Source organism: Tyto alba, unplaced genomic scaffold (genome assembly GCF_018691265.1).
Source record: "Tyto alba isolate M040663 unplaced genomic scaffold, T.alba_DEE_v4.0 Super-Scaffold_6, whole genome shotgun sequence".
Classification (NCBI taxonomy): Eukaryota; Metazoa; Chordata; class Aves; order Strigiformes; family Tytonidae; genus Tyto; species Tyto alba.
The window spans coordinates 52598791-52614134 of record NW_024881327.1 but is presented as its reverse complement, the minus strand read 5'-3'; the positions used below and the strand labels follow the sequence as shown (position 1 = coordinate 52614134).

The 15344-nt window shown below is 48.2% G+C and overlaps 1 protein-coding gene across 2 annotated transcripts in view; it reads left to right on the top strand.

The window, feature by feature from the left end:
- Positions 1–492: 492 nt before the first annotated feature.
- Positions 493–15344, top strand: part of SMOX (spermine oxidase) — a 76685-nt gene continuing 61833 nt past the window's right edge. Inside the window, exons 1-3 of one of the 2 annotated variants that reach the window (XM_032993888.2) lie at positions 493–551; positions 907–1020; positions 11999–12086. The gene's annotated coding sequence lies outside the window, so the exon portion shown is untranslated. The remainder of the gene's footprint in view (positions 552–906; positions 1021–11998; positions 12087–15344) is intronic. The other variant, XM_032993889.2, reaches the window with a different exon arrangement.

Below are 15344 nucleotides of genomic sequence, written 5' to 3'. Positions count from 1 at the left end.
CTTTTGTTGCCTTCTTCCCCAGCCTTGTGTGGACCAGAAGCATCGGGCAGCTCATGCAGCACCTTCAGCACCTGCAGGCACTCGCCTGCCCTTGTTTCTGCTTAGCCTGAGTACCTCGGTACCAGTAAAACATAAATACGCACCCCCTTCCCAGGGCCCATCCCCAGTTTTATCCATGCCATCTCCTGTCTGTATATTAACTGCACAGTCAGGCAGGATGCAGTTATGGGAGTTGATCCACCTGAAAAATAGGTAAACAACACCAGCAATAGCAAGTGTGGTTGTTTTGAAAGCTGTGGTGGTGGTAACTGAGAGGACGAGGCAGTTGCAGTGTGTGATGATGGGTGGGGAAGGATGAAGCAGGCAGCAATACCTTCAGCAGGTTTTTCTGCAAAGGCTTGGTGCTGTGAAGCCACAGACCCAACGCACGTTGGCGTTTGCACAATGCCATTAGCAAGCGTGCTGTTTTTTAAGGCAGGTTGTTGTGATCGCTGGCTTCAGGTCTCTTGCAGTAGGGCTTGTGCTTCATTCAAGAAGAATGGGGGCTTGAGGTAGGTTTTTGTTTCCTTGTACGATTGGCTTCTCATCAGGGAATACAAGGGGAATCAGCAGGGATGGTCTGGTTCATGCTAGCCCAGCACAGCTTGGTGACATTTAAAGGCTTAGCACATTCCCTTCGGCTACCAGTGGGTGACCTATCAAGGGAAAGAAAGGGGTGCCTGTGCCTGGGAAGCCCCAGGCTGTTGAGTTTCCTCATGCAGAGCCTGGCTCTCCTCCCGTTTCCCACAGATCACAAGGGAAGAGGGAAGTCACGATGCCCGCACTGTCTGTTTTGACGGCTACTAGTGTCCACTTTGCTGCAGCTGCAAATTAACATCAGCTTCCCCATTTGGCTTCCCTCTGCAGAACCAAGGAGGACAATCCGTGCCAGAGGTATCCGGGGACGAGTTGAGGTGCTCACCTGGCTGACAAATCCTGCCTTGTTCAGCGCCAAGAGTGAGAAGTGACTTCGTCCACAAGGTAAGACACAATTCTGGTTAATTATCCTTGTGAGAGCTCTTGCAGATTTGCAGGCGGAGGGTCTGAAGGCTGGAGGTGAGGGTACAAAAGACGGGCTGAAATTTGGAAGGCAAGAAGAATTTTTCTCAGTCCTTGGTGTCCACACCCCGAGCAACATCATCCCACCGAGGACAGTGAGTCCCTGTGCTGCCCCCGAGCATCACCAGGGAAGCCACAGCTGAGCAGCACTGAAGGTGGTGCTTCTTACTTCTAGAAGCTATTTCCAACTACTCCACTGGGACACACCAACTTCGGATCAGTGGAGACCTCCTGTCCCTTGGGCTGACAACGAAACACTTTGATTCAGCGGCTGTCTTCATGTTTACCTTCGCAAAGGCTAAGAGGAAACATTTCTACCCAAAATTCTCTTCCCACTGCTCAGATCAGAAACCCCTGCAAGTTCCCGACCCATTAATCTTTGAGGCAGGGCAAATGTGGTGTCAATTAGCCTGTTATGAGCTAATAAGGGACATTATTGGGATTCAGACACATGAAGTTCATAGGCCACATACTGAGCTGTCTAATAACAGACAGAAATTTGGAATAGCTACAGACTGCAATAAACGGTGTTAGATGTAGTGTATTTTAAAGTTGAGATATCAAGAGCCTTTGTAGGAGGAGGGCTGACCCAGTGTGCAGAGCTGTGAGTTTCTACGTGCCTAAGTGCAAGTTTCACCAGGTAGCAAAAAATACTCTTAGATTGGAGGTTTTTCTGTTTTATCAGGAGATAGACTCCAGGAACAGAGGAATTGGGAGTCCAGGATCCAGCACTCTGATCATAACTTGTCTTCTTTTATCTTTAACGTGTATAACGTGTTCTGCCAAGTTGCCCTAAGGAGGCACCTGAGGCTGGTTTAATGCATTCTCTTATGAGTTAAACCATCCCTTGAGTTCACTCCAGTTTAGATGTGCTGCTTGGTCAATACTCAGGCAGGACATCTTAGGCTGAGTATTTGAAAAAAATCCACTCCCTCTGCTGGGGGGCTGCGTTTTCTTATTAGGAATCAAAGTAGCCAGATTGACAGCAGAGGTCCACGTAGGGTGAGAAGGACTCTGATATGCTCTGAAAATGTCATCCAGAGGCTGTCATGGTTTGTAGTTCTCACCTTTGCTACACACTGTGCTCAAAATCTGTTCCTGGCTTTGGTGCCTAAGTGAGTTCTGAACCCTTTCAATGATGTAGAAATCTGCGTGTGATCGCGTGTGTGTATGTGCGCACGTGGATGTCTGGCCAGGGGGGCAGAAATGTTGAGTCCTCACAAATTCAGCTGAACTGAGGTGAAGCTGAAGGACAGTCATGCCTCTCAAGATGGTAATTTCCTCTTGTTCTCTTTCAAAAGACCAGGGAAGGATTTGGTTTTGCATCTTAGCAAGAAGCCAGACTGCACCACCCCAAGCCATGCCAGGCTCTGCCAAGGCAGATGGTACTACTTAGCCTTCTGCAGTCACTTCCATTTTCATCAGCAGCTTTATAAATGTCTGGACAAAGGGACATTTTATGATACCTGCCAAGAAAAGCCTCCTGCAGACACTCCTATATTACCTGACTGCTCTCTTGGTGGGCTCTGCTGCAGGAAGGGGATGAGTCTGTGTATTCTGTTCCTTCTGCTGACCCAGAAGGTCTTTTGGAGCTTTCAGCCTCCCCAGCTACTGATCTAACTAGCCAAAGTCAGCCCAAACATGGGGCTTTCCCTCCTGACCTTTCCAGCCTTTTCTTGAACTTTTGGGCTTATTCTGCCCTGATATAAAGCTTCGCGATTCCTACTATAGAAGACAGCAGGAAGGCTTCAGGAACGGATCAATATGAATGAAAGAATCTGACAGAAATGGTACATTGTGATAGGTACTATTTCATACTTAATGTTCAAAGACTGTTGATGGGGATTAATTTCCCTTGCTTTAAGCCATACAAAAGTCAGGAATGTAATCTAGATGTTGCCCAGGCTCAGAGGATGGGCTGAGGCTTTACCACTGTGCTTGAGACAGACCTGAGCCATTTTACTGCTTCAGCTGTGGTCTGCATGGAGAAGGTCTTCCTTGCAGTGTCCAAGCTGTGTGGTTCACCCGCAGCTGGCTGCCTTCTTTGGTCTCAGTTTGTCCATAAAGAAAGGGAGAGGGAGGAAAAGGGCTTCTCTCTTTCAACCCACCCACCCTTGGGATTGCTGCCTCTGCTGCTGAACCCAAACAGCAGCCAAAGGTCACAGTCCCTGTCCTCAAATGTCTCAGAAGAGGAAGTGCTGTAGATCCTGAAACTGTCTCCTTGACAAAAAAAGCAAGACAAACACTGCAGCTGGTGTTTAAATAGCCTGACCTTGAGTAACATGGGCTTCCCAACTTTAAGAGAAAAGTAACCCTCATGTTTGGGGATAGGAAGGCAATTCTGAGAGGGAATGGTTTGGCTTGCAGAAGAGGTGAGGGGCAGATGCCCAGCTGTCTAGAAGACCAGATGTATCTCCACTCCACATGGTGATATGGAGAGCAGCCCTGTGGAGAGGGACTTGGGGTTGTTGGTGGATGGAAAACTGCCTGTGAGCCAGCCCCGTGCGCTGGCAGCCCAGAACCCACCCGTGCCCTGGGCTGCAGCCAGAGCAGGGGGGGCAGCAGGGCCAGGGGGGGGATTGTCCCCCTCTGCTCCGCTCTGGGGAGACCCCCCTGCAGTGCTGGGGCAGCTCGGGGGCCCCCAACAGCAGAAGGACCCGGAGCTGCTCGAGCGGGGCCAGAGGAGGCCACGGAGATGCTGGGGGGGCTGGAGCAGCTCCCCTGGGGGGCCGGGCTGAGAGAGTTGGGGGGGTTCAGCCTGGAGAAGAGAAGGCTCCGGGGAGCCCTTCAAGCGGCCTCCCAGGGCTTAAAGGGGGGACAGGGAAGGGGGGGAGGGACTCTGGGTCAGGGGGTGGGGATGGGATGAGGGGGGGACAGTTTTAAGCTGAAAGAGAGTAGGTTTAGGTTATATATAAGGCAGAAATTGTTCCCTGTGCGGGGGGTGAGGCGCTGGCCCAGGGTGCCCAGAGCAGCTGTGGCTGCCCCCTCCCTGGAAGGGTTCAAGGCCAGGTTGGACGGGGCTGGGAGCACCCTGGGCTGGGGGAAGGGGGCCCTGCCCGGGGCAGGGGGGGGCACTGGGTGATATTTAAGGTCCTTGCTCAACACAAGCCATTCTATGATTCTATGACTGGACAAGTAATGGTGTGTAGGTGCCCTGCAGAGCATGTATGTGCCCCATTTGTGCATTGTTAGAACCTTCGGGACAGCCAGGCTGGGGGTTGATCTCCCAGCCGCAGATGAAGCGATGGAGGCTGTCCTGGGGTAGGGAACTGGTCCCTGGAGTGAGACCAGCAACCCGCTGATTGTGGCAATGACTGTGAGACACACCTTATAATAGGCACTGACAGAATAGTGTGAACATGGAGAAGTGCAGTCCTGGCTCTTGTTTGTCAGTGCTGGGCTCATGCTGTGGCTGAGGAACCTGTGGTTGGGGGCTTCACACAGCCTGTGACTTCATTCCATATGCGTTGCTGACCCATTAGGGCATCATGGCTTAAAGCATTCAAGTTGTAGACTGGCTCTGGCCAACCTACAAGGTCTCCTCCAGCACTAGCCCAGCATGTCTTGCAGCATCTGCCATGCCCATGTGCATGTTTTGTCCAACAGCACTCAACCTAGGACACCACTCTGGTGGGTTGTGACTCTTGCAAGGTCTTTGAAGTGAAAAAATACTAAATAATAATTCCATTTTGTGCACAAAAGGACCAAAAGAGATAGGGGACCCAAAAGAGACTTGCAGCAAGCACTGTTTGGAGTGGGCATGGTTAGTGTATTCCAGAAAAATAGTATAGACAAGAGCCCACAGCATTGTCTGGAGACCAGAAACTGCTTCCTGGAGAGGATGACTCTGGCAGTACAGAGATAGTCCAAGTTAAATAGGTCATTTGTAGCTTGTTCAAGGGGCGTGAAGGATCCATTTGACCTTTTGTAATGAAAAGGTCCACAGTCTTGTTTCACAGAGTAAAATGGGAAGGTCTAAGCCCCTGAGAAAGTACTTATGCTCTACAAATATGACTGGCCATATGGATAGCTGACCTGTAAGGCCCTCGTTTGCAAAGAGAGGTTGAAACAGGGTAATTGGCTGGCCTGGCCTGGCTTTGTTTGGGGGTTTCTGTGTGTTGTTTTGCAAAAGGATCAGTGGGAGCAGTGACAGTGGGAAGGGCATTTCCCAGCAGGAGGAGGGGAAGGGTCTCTGACTCCCTCTCCAGGGAGCAGCCACAACCACCCTGTTTTTAGAGGTGGATATAGAAAGTATGTGTAGATATAAATGTGCAGCTGGCCATGAGTCTCCTGGATCAAAAAAACCCCAAAACACCAAACATTGCATAAAATGTCCTGGGGATCTTGGTGGACAGTAAGTTGGACATTAGCCAGCCATGTGCTCTTGCAGGGATGAGCCACACATAACACTGTAATAAAAAGAGTGCAGGTTGAGGGAAGTGATTATTTCCTTCTGTTCAACACTGGTGAGACACATCCAGCTACTGTGTCCTGTTTTGGTCTCCCTGGTAAAAGACAGACACTGATGTACAGGAGCAAGCCCAGAGGGTCGGGGGCTGGTGTGCATGAGATACAAGGAGAGGCTGAGAGAGCAGGGTTTGTTCAGCCAGCAGAAAGGTAGGGCAAGATGACACCTTATTGCTGTTTAGAGCTACCTCATGAGAGGGTATAGAGAAGACAGAGATGACTTGTCTTGTAGGTGGTCAGTGGAAGGGCAACGTGCAGTGGGCACAAGCTGCAACGTGGGAAGTTCCAGTTACATACAAGGACAAAATTCTTCCCCATGAGGATGGTCGAACACGGAACCAGGACACCAAGAGGTGGAGGAATCTCCATCCTTGGAGATATTCAAAACTCAGTTGGAGAAGGTCCTGAGCAACCTGAGCTAACTAGCCCTGCTTTGGGCAGGAGGTTGGGTCACAGACCAGAGGTGCTTTCCAACCTAAAATGTTCAATGATTCTAAGACATGTGAATATATGTGTATATGGGCAGTATGTGTAGATACACACCTTAGAAGTGATTACTATGTGCTGTGAGATGCCTCCTGGAGTTATCCATAACACCATCACCGGGCTGTGTTCCCTCATCCCTTAGCAAACACCGAGTATGAGGGAGTGAGTAACCCACTGTGGTCACAGCTTCTGGGATGGCATCCCAAAACGAACAGTGCATGTCACCTCTTGTCCCACTGCTCCCTTAACACTCCTTTACAGGTTTTCATTATTCTCTTGTTCTGACTAACCTAAAATCTGAAATGTTGTTGTGTCCCCCCTAGGCCCCTTTAATTGGGTCACCAGCCTATTCAAGCGTGAGCTCTTATCTGGCGCTGTAGCTAAGTGATTTGGAGGGGACATGAGGGGAACTGACCACCACCTCTCTTGGCAATTCTGTCTCCTCCAGCAACAGCAGCAGGAGGAGCAGGCCTGGCTCTCCTGGACTCACGCTCCATTCCTTTGTCTCATCTCCATCCTCTTTATCTTCTCTCCTGAGGGAAGGCACCATCTCTTTACCCTATGGGAGAAGTGATGAGCCCGCTCTGGCTGCAAGGCAACATGCAACACCCCCAGCTGAATCCCCTGCATTTTAATCTGCAAACTCAAAACTCTCCTCCTATTGGCACCTAATGTTTTTCCAGGCCCATGAAAATCCTCTGCCATGCTCCCCATCAGGGTAGAGAACGCTGTTTCTTTGGTGCAGGGAGCTAGGCCCTTTCCTCCCTTGGGAATCTCTGTTTTCTGGAGAGACAGCTAGGCTTATCAAACACAACTGAGGCATCTGTCCATAATTATTCTGCTGTTTTTTTAATATGCCTGGCTCAGCTTCTTTGTGGGGTTTGCAGTCAAAATGTTGCAAGGACAGTGCTACTGAACAGGTTCCCCAATGTAAAGGAAATGATAAGCATAAGAAAAATGGCAAACTGAGATTGCTGACTTCTCAGGAATGCCACTATTATTATATCACTGATAATGTCATTGAAGACTTTGAACTAGGAGAATAACCTATCTTTTCCTGCCTTGGTCACTATATCTGCAACAAATGAGGCAAGGATCTAGGGTAAAAATATTTCCATTCTGCACATCAGAGCTATCAAGACCAATAAACGGTGCAAGAGTTCTGCAGAAGAGAAAGAGACTGTGCACGGACCACCTTGAATGTTTTATTTCCCAGGCTTCACACAGCTGGTGGTTGTGGGTGACTCTCCTCTCACCTCTGTTTCATCTGTGCACATTAAATTATTGGCTGGATTTGCTAATCCTTGGCCCTGAGATCAGGAAAAAGTGGACTTATAACCATGTTAGAAATGTAGCTTGCCAGGACCATATATCTCATAGAAAGGCATGGCTAGCAGATGAGTCTGAAGAGTTTTGGGCTGTCAGAGCATGTGTGTAGTCAGCACTAGAAATTTCTTGGGAGGTTAAACTTAATTTATGTCCTCCCTGGCTACAGAAATATGTATTTTCCCTTCCAAATGGAAATCTCATAACTTTTTCATCTGAGGCCATGCCAAATCCGAGTGCTTCCAGACTTTAACATGGACCCCAGGATCCAGCACTGAGGACTGGAGCTGGTGTGATTCTTGCCAGTTTTAAAGCTGCTATTTCAGGCTCTCAAGAACTGTGCTGGTTTTAGACAGTGGCTGCAGAGATTTCTAGCAGTAAAAGAAGGAGCAATGACCTCAAGCAATCCAAACAAATTTAGGTCTACCTAGGCTATTTGGCTGGATGGGTCCTTGGGCTGTCTGACAGATGGGGCAGTGAGGCTCCTCAAGGGACTGCCCAGCAGCCTGGAGTTGGGATTGTACCTGTAATGAGCTGCCCCGGAGCCAGGAACAGCCAAGCTTAGCCCAGCATTTCATTAGGAGCTGGAATAGAGACTTTTGTAGAAGCCTTGAGCTCATCAAGTCATCAACCCGGGATCCTGATTGCAAATCAACAAGCCTGGCTCCCCAGAAGTATGGACAAGTTGGTTTGTAAGGAGTTCCTCACCATCACATGAACTGGCAGTGAGGTTCCCAATGGAAATTTGCCTTGTCCAGTGAAAATATTTCCCTGCCTGTGCTCCACCAGAGGTTCAATGAATGCAATGTGTTTTCTGTGAAAGGTTCAGTGTTCCATAGATCAGCATGTTCTGATGGAAAATAATGTTTGTCTGGAAAATTCCCAGGGAGCTTGACTGGGTCTGAGTGGTGTGAAACAGGCCTGGGAGTGGGGTGGTGTTGAGAAATATGACAGTGTCATGCTGTCCATCCTGTCTCTTGGGTGTAACCTCATCCCAGACCTGACTAACCTGTTGCTCTTGGCTAAAGGCTGTCTTTCTGTCCCTGCTCCTGGCTCCCTTGTCTCTACTGAGTTTGTTTCCATGGATGTCTGCCATGGAGATAGCTTTATCTTGGTCTCCTAAGGAAACATCTGGGAACACACTTTACATATGTACGGAAGAGAGGATTGGCTTCATTTATACCCTTCTCTACTTCAACATCTCTTGAAGTGTTTGACCAACCTCCACCATATTTCATGGCAAAAGAGTCATAGAGATAAAGCTTTTACATGTTTGCAGTCAACTTGTACCAGAGTTGGACCACAAGGCACAAATCCACACGGAGTCATTGGGCATCATCAGCTCTGTTGTGTATTGAACCACTTGTTCTTGATCCCTTTCTCTTTCCATCCCTGCACGGTGAGTCTGACGGGGCTAGGGAAAGCCCACAGTCTTTATCCATGGCTGGAAGAAGGAAGCTGCAGGCTTGTCTCTCTTTTGCCTCTTGTGTGGGGTCTGTAGTATCTCTCCCCAACTGAAAATCAGGCTGGGTCCCTTCTCTTTCTCCTCTGGATGTTGTTTAGCACAGCAGAGACCTGGTGATAACTGCCCGTGAAGCTGCCCTCCAGATCCTGCATTGGCCTCCAAAGGCCTCTGAGGTTCTGCAGCTTTACAAGAGGAGGAGATGTCAATGTTTCACGTTACTGAAGCACTCCTGGCTTAGCTAGCCAGAAGTCTATGCTGTGGAAACAACAAACATTCCTGCTTGAAAATTCACACGCTCCTTGGGGGCTTGCTCCAGGAGTAACCAGCTCACACATTTGAAAGTCATAATTCCGTCCTTCCTCCTCTTCTCCACAAACATGGCATTTAACTGAAGTTTTAGGCTGTGCAGACAGTTGGGGATATCTTTGGAGAATATCCTGGTGCTGCCAAGCCAGCTCTGCACCTGCTCCTTTTTGCTGCTGGAGGCAGCAGACTCCAGCCCCGTGGGACCATGAGCTTTCTTCTGCTTGTTTGTTTTGCTCTGTGGCTCCACGTTCGATGCTGTGCTGGGCAGATTGTACTGCCCTCTGACCCTGCTCTTCTGGAGACATGACACATCTGCTCCTCACGCTCCTGGTTTTGAATAGGACTCCCTTCCCCAACGTCAAAATATGCAGCTGCCTGACAGTGCCAAAGAGGCTTTCGCAACTTCTTGCATGACAGCAGTGGATGTGGGGAAAGGTGATGATGTCAAGCGTGGTTGCTGCAGCAACCTGATGTCAGAATGTGGTTGTGGTGCAGAACTGACGTGGAGTCAGAGCTGGAGTCCTCAGATGAGCTGGGCGAGATCCAGATGGTGCTGGGGCTGTTTGGGGACAGTCACCGAGGCGGCTCCCTCCGGCGCACTGCTGTGGACACAAGGAAAGCATTTCCAGAGAAGAGCTGAGCATGCTGAGTAGTGACTGGATCTTTGCAATGGCCCAGCCTTGTCCTAGAGAACAAAACACGGGAATCAGCACAATTTCAAACCAGACAAAGCAGGGGGAGAATTGTAGGAAAGAACGACAAAGGAATTTGAGGGGGACAATGGGAATCCATGAAGGACAGTATGATTAAAGGCCTGATCGTGCTGATATATGCCACCTCTGGGAGTGCCCACCAACTAACCGAGGTGTCAGTGACATTTGACCATCAAGCATTCAGTTTCTTGCTGAGTTGGTTTGACCAGATGGGGAGACCCAATGGTGGAGGGAAGGCAACAGGCTGTTCTTGCATCCCTGACCCACGTCTAAAGCAGAATGGAGACCTCTACTCTATCCAATTAGAAGAGCTTTAATTAAAAAAAAGTTGAAGGAGAAGCAGGTTTGCCCAGCACGGTATCACTGAGCTGGTTGCAGCAGTGCTCACCACAGGATGGACCCCAGGCTCTGAACAAGTGAGGGATGCTGGCTTATCTCTGTCTTGGGGCTAACGGACAGGATCCCAGGGGAGGGCTGAGAAAGGCCGTGGCGCAGCAGAGACTGGCGTTTGCTTCTCCTGACAGGTTTGAACTTCCAGGTGTAGACTGTGGTGGGCATGGGGAAGTCAGTACGTGGTGATCTATAGCACGATTAGACCATCCTCTGCGATCTCCTTGTTGGATCCCTGTGTGACAGGTCTGAAGAAGGGTATCGTGTCGAATTCCCATGGCTGGCAGAACTTACAAGGGCCGGTTGGCACGGGTTTGGTTCCTCTAAGTGCTGCTATCTGGGACCTGTGGGGACCTAGTTACAGTTCTCAGTCGGTCACACAGGACAAAGCCTGGCTCAGTCTTGGCTCAGTCTTGGCTTAGGCTAGAATTAAGAGGGTGACCCCTGTCCTTCCTCATTAGGGTAGGGGTCTGGAGAGCCAAATGGGCTAACCTTTATGCTTCAGAACCCCACCTAACCCTTCTTTCCTCTGGGAAAAGCACTGTAGTTGCCCTCCTCTTCCCATGTGCCAGACAGAGAAGGTTGCCTCGATCACTAGACCTAAAGTTTGAGGGAGGCAGTGGCACTGTGGCCCCGTTATTAGCAAGGATCTACACTCATGGGCAACAGATCCCTTTTCTGTCGCATGGCTGGACGTGCTGGGGTGCTCCTAATGTGTCCTGACATGCACGTCTCACCTACCTCATTGTGTGAGGTGTGACCCAGCGTGCAGCTCTCAGATGCCCACGCTATAAAAAATGGCCATTGCTTAGGCTGCGTTGACCTCACACGGAAATCATCTCAGCCTTGTTTCTCACCTTCACCCTTACCCATGGCCATGCAGGTCTCCTCCCACCGCCGCAGCAGACCCTTCTGAGAACAGATCTAATTCTCTGCTCTGGCAGAACACTGTCCCACTGTCCAGGGGCAATGAGGACAGGGGGAAATAAGGGACGCCCTTCTAATGCAGGGAGCTGTTAATTCAACTCACCATGTCTGCTAGACTTGGCCTTTAATCTGAAAAGGTACCAAAATGCTCTCTTGCATACAAGGAAGAAGCAGGCATGACACTTACACCCTTGCATAACTCAAACACATCTCCAGGCTCCCCGCTGGATAGAAGCCCAGAGGTACTTTGTCTTGATTCAGTAACACACTCTGATACGTGGGATTTACTAAAAAATAAGCGTGTGTATCAAATTACTTGTGTACAGCAGGGAAAGAGTTCAGCATTTTATTGCTTCCTGAACTTGCAGCTCGATTCTGTGAAATGAGGGTGTATATTGAACAAGAGAGGTGTACCAAAAGACTGCTTGTCAAGCTTGTCTTGATTTTGAGTCCCCCATTCCATTAGGATCCCAGCGGAAAAACACCAAAGAAGTCCTCTGCCTTCCAATCACACAAAGGCAAGAGACTGAAAGGGCTTTTTTCAGACTTCCTCCAGACCAATAACTATTAGCCAGATATTGTTATTTTTTTTTAATGGAAAAAAAATATTATGTAGGCAATTGATCTGATGTTTCTTGGTGAGCAAGGATAATTAGTTTGTTGTAACTATATGCTACGAAGTGCTCTTGCTACTATAAATAAAGGTCAAACGCACGACACTTCCTGCTACTTTTGCTCACACGTGGCTGCCATTTAGTGATTCATAATCTCTACACACAGCTTGGCAAACAGAGGGGATTTTTTTTTTTTTTTTTAATAGGAGCTGTTTTCCACTTGTGCAAGCACAACAAAGGATTTAAAGGGACCTGCTTCGCTCCACCTACACAACCAGCAAGTTTCGTCAGAAGGTAACTAAGACAAGTAAGGGCCCTGGTCTGTAGGCTGAACTATGCACAAGAGGGAACTGATCCTCTATTATCTTTTAGGGGTCTTCAAGCCAAAAAAAGTTTAAAGCTATGCCTATTTTTGTGTTTTTATAGCATTTTTTCTTCTATATATCATACTGCCTTGTGCAACTGCATAAACACTGATAGACTGAGGGGCAGAGGGGGAAAATGGACACTGGGAGATAAGAAAACCTGACAGTGTTTGGATAGGATTGTATTGGGCTGCGGTCTTCTGGTCCACAGGCTGGGCTTTAGTTGTGAGATGGACTCTAATGAGATTAATTTCATTATCTGGACAGGAATAGGAAAAAAATGTACGTGAATTAAGCGCCTTTCCACGTTGGGTCTATTCTGTGGTTTGTACAATGCCTCAGTAGCAGGAATATCACAGCAGCCTTGAAGTACAATGGCAATTGCAAGAGGTGAAGAAGACCCTTCACGTTTAGGAAGACAACTGGGCTTCACGTGCTTGTTTCATCAAACAGGCATTCTTATTTTCACAGATTTATGTTTAAGTTGCATAAGATCACAGTTATTTTATTTGAGACAACTTTTCTCAGTGCGGTGCGGAAATTATCTGCAAGATTCAGACAAACCTGAAACACCAGGGTTTGGAGAGCTGCTGGGTATTTGGATATTTGGCCTGAATGCAGGCAAGAGGAATGACTTTTTTAATGCACTCTCACCGTTTCTCAGGCCGCAGTAGTAATCTGCCTCATCCCCTATTTTGATTTATTTTAATGACCTGATAAGAGGTTTCCAATTGGAGCTGGACTGGGATGTATGACTCGGGATGTGTATCTGTGAGCAAGTAATTCCATGAAGGATTATCTTTTACCTTTGATGGCTGGCCCACTTAATTTCCTTTTGGTAATCTTTTTTTTTTTTTTTTTTTTTTTTTTTGTGTGTGTATTCATGGAAAGTTCAGGGAAATGCTTTGAATTCTGCTGTCTGAGTGAAGCCACCATGCAGTCACGTCGGTGTTTGCATTGCAGCCCAGCTTAGAGTTTCCACCATGCTGGGCACTGTTTAGGTGTGCAGCGAGAGCCAGTCCTTGCATGGGGAGCTAACAGCTGAAGGAAAAGGGAGAGAAGAAGCTGGCTGGGGAAGGGAAATCTGGAGTGAGCACCCGAGTGGGAGATTTGTAGTCCGTGGTCCTACCAACTGAAACACACTGCTGATATCATTTATTAAGGCTGTTTCCTGGTGAGGAAGAGACTCAGCACCGCACAGGTCACCAGTCACTGTAATGAATCACCAGTGCTGTTTGTTGAGCTGAGTCACTTGCACGGACAGAGACCTTTCCACAGAAAATGTGCCTCAGTGAACGAAAACCCCCACCAATTCAGTAAAAAACTCCAGGTCCATTTTCAGTATCTTTTTTTGAATGAAAGGAGCGTTTTGCTCAGTTGAATATTGCCTCCTTCTGAGGAGCTGGTCCGTGGCAGTGTCTGGGTGCAGAGTGACCTGAGGTTTCCAGCTGGCAGAACAAAGGCAGGGGATCGTGTTTGCAGGCTGTTTGTTCAGCGTCCCGGTAACAGGACATTGGGCACCTGGAAACTTTGGCATGCAAAACTTGGATTTCATTATCTTTTTTCTTTTCTTCTGAATCTCAAAGCAACTGGGGAGAGAAATACCATTTTAATCTTTTTTTTTTTTTTTTTTCCTAACAGAAAAGTGAATTATGCAAGGGGGAAAAAACATTGTCCTGAGGCCAAGTTATCACCTGCTCACTTAAAAAACACTTGAATATTGGCTCTGAGGAGATAAGTGAAAGCAGAATGTGGCCTTAGGTGCTAAAGCAACACATGAAGGAGGTCTGGAAGATCCTGTGTGCCAGGGACGGGGTGGCGAGGGAACACTGTCCCATGTCTCAGCCACTACAAGAACTAGTGGCCAGCAAATGGAGTTAGTGGGATGTGGGCTCCAACCAAACCCAGGGAGGTGGGTCCTCATGCAGTGGGTAGCTGAGCTGTAAACTTCATGCTTAAAGCATATTGTGGGTACAAGAAGGTTCAAGAGGTAAATGGGCAAGTGGAAGAGAGATCTGTTGGGAAATCCCATCAGGCTCAGGACATCTCGGGAGCTGAATATAAAGGAGGCAGGGAGAGTTTTGGGGACCAGTAACACATGTGCTTGACCCACCCTTGAGTGCCTGCTCATGGCTACTGGTTTTATCTCTTTTTCCATCTTGTTAACTTGAAACAGCAGGAAGCAAAATGGGTTTAGCCACCAAAGCCACCACACCTCATGGCATATGATTGGAGTTGGGAACAGCAGAACAGCATCCTTTGTCACGTGCAGCAGGAATGTGTTCTCTACAGCTCTCTGTGTAGGTAATCTCAGGTTTTGAGATGCCCTGAATGCTGCCAGAGAGCACCTTACGAGGATGCTCAGCTTTGTCTTACATTTTCTTTTCCAAGTCCCTTCTCATCTTTATCTGCACCCACCACAGAAGCTTCCCAAGCTGGATAGACCCTGGGCCAGAGCAGTGTGGCTGTTTTTATGCTCTTAATGTGTCCCAACAACACCGGGCAGCCAGCCTAGCATTTGGACTGAGATTTTGATGGCTTGCTATTACCAATTCCCTTCTTCTGTTTCTCTTCCAGCAGCACTGGGTAATTTTACCAGTTTTTGTTAAAGTCTGGTTCTGCCCTTCCTTTGGGGATTAGGACAAGGCACCTGTTGTCACAAAAGTGATTTGGGTACCGGATCCCTGCTAGTGCCTGTCAACAGCTGTAGTGTGCTGCTACCTTTCTCCTTCCCCACCTCAGAGCCAGGCAAACACGTTATGTCCTTTTGGGATTATATCCGAGAGATCTGAATGTCACAGCAGGCTGGATGGTTTAACACAGGAAACATTTGTACCTGCTATTTAAGAGAAATAAGTTGCTCATGTTTCCCTGGGAACCAGCCCGTCAATCGAGCTTGCTTGACTCCCCTGTTATTAAAATAAGATGTGAAAGAGTAAATGGATATGTTGCAACTTGTGGAAGGGTAAAAAGCTATCTGGATATATTTTGTGTTCAAAATACGTACCCTTATGTAAAGAAGGAGCTAAATTTGAGTGCTTTTTCAGATTATTTAGGTGGATCATTGTTCTTTTGCTTTTTGATTACTTTTGCTAGCAGTGATGCATCTTCATGCGCAGAACTTGGAGGCTGGCTCTAAAAAAGGCCCTGTGGCTCAGCAGTTGTCATAGTATGTCTGTGTGCAGGT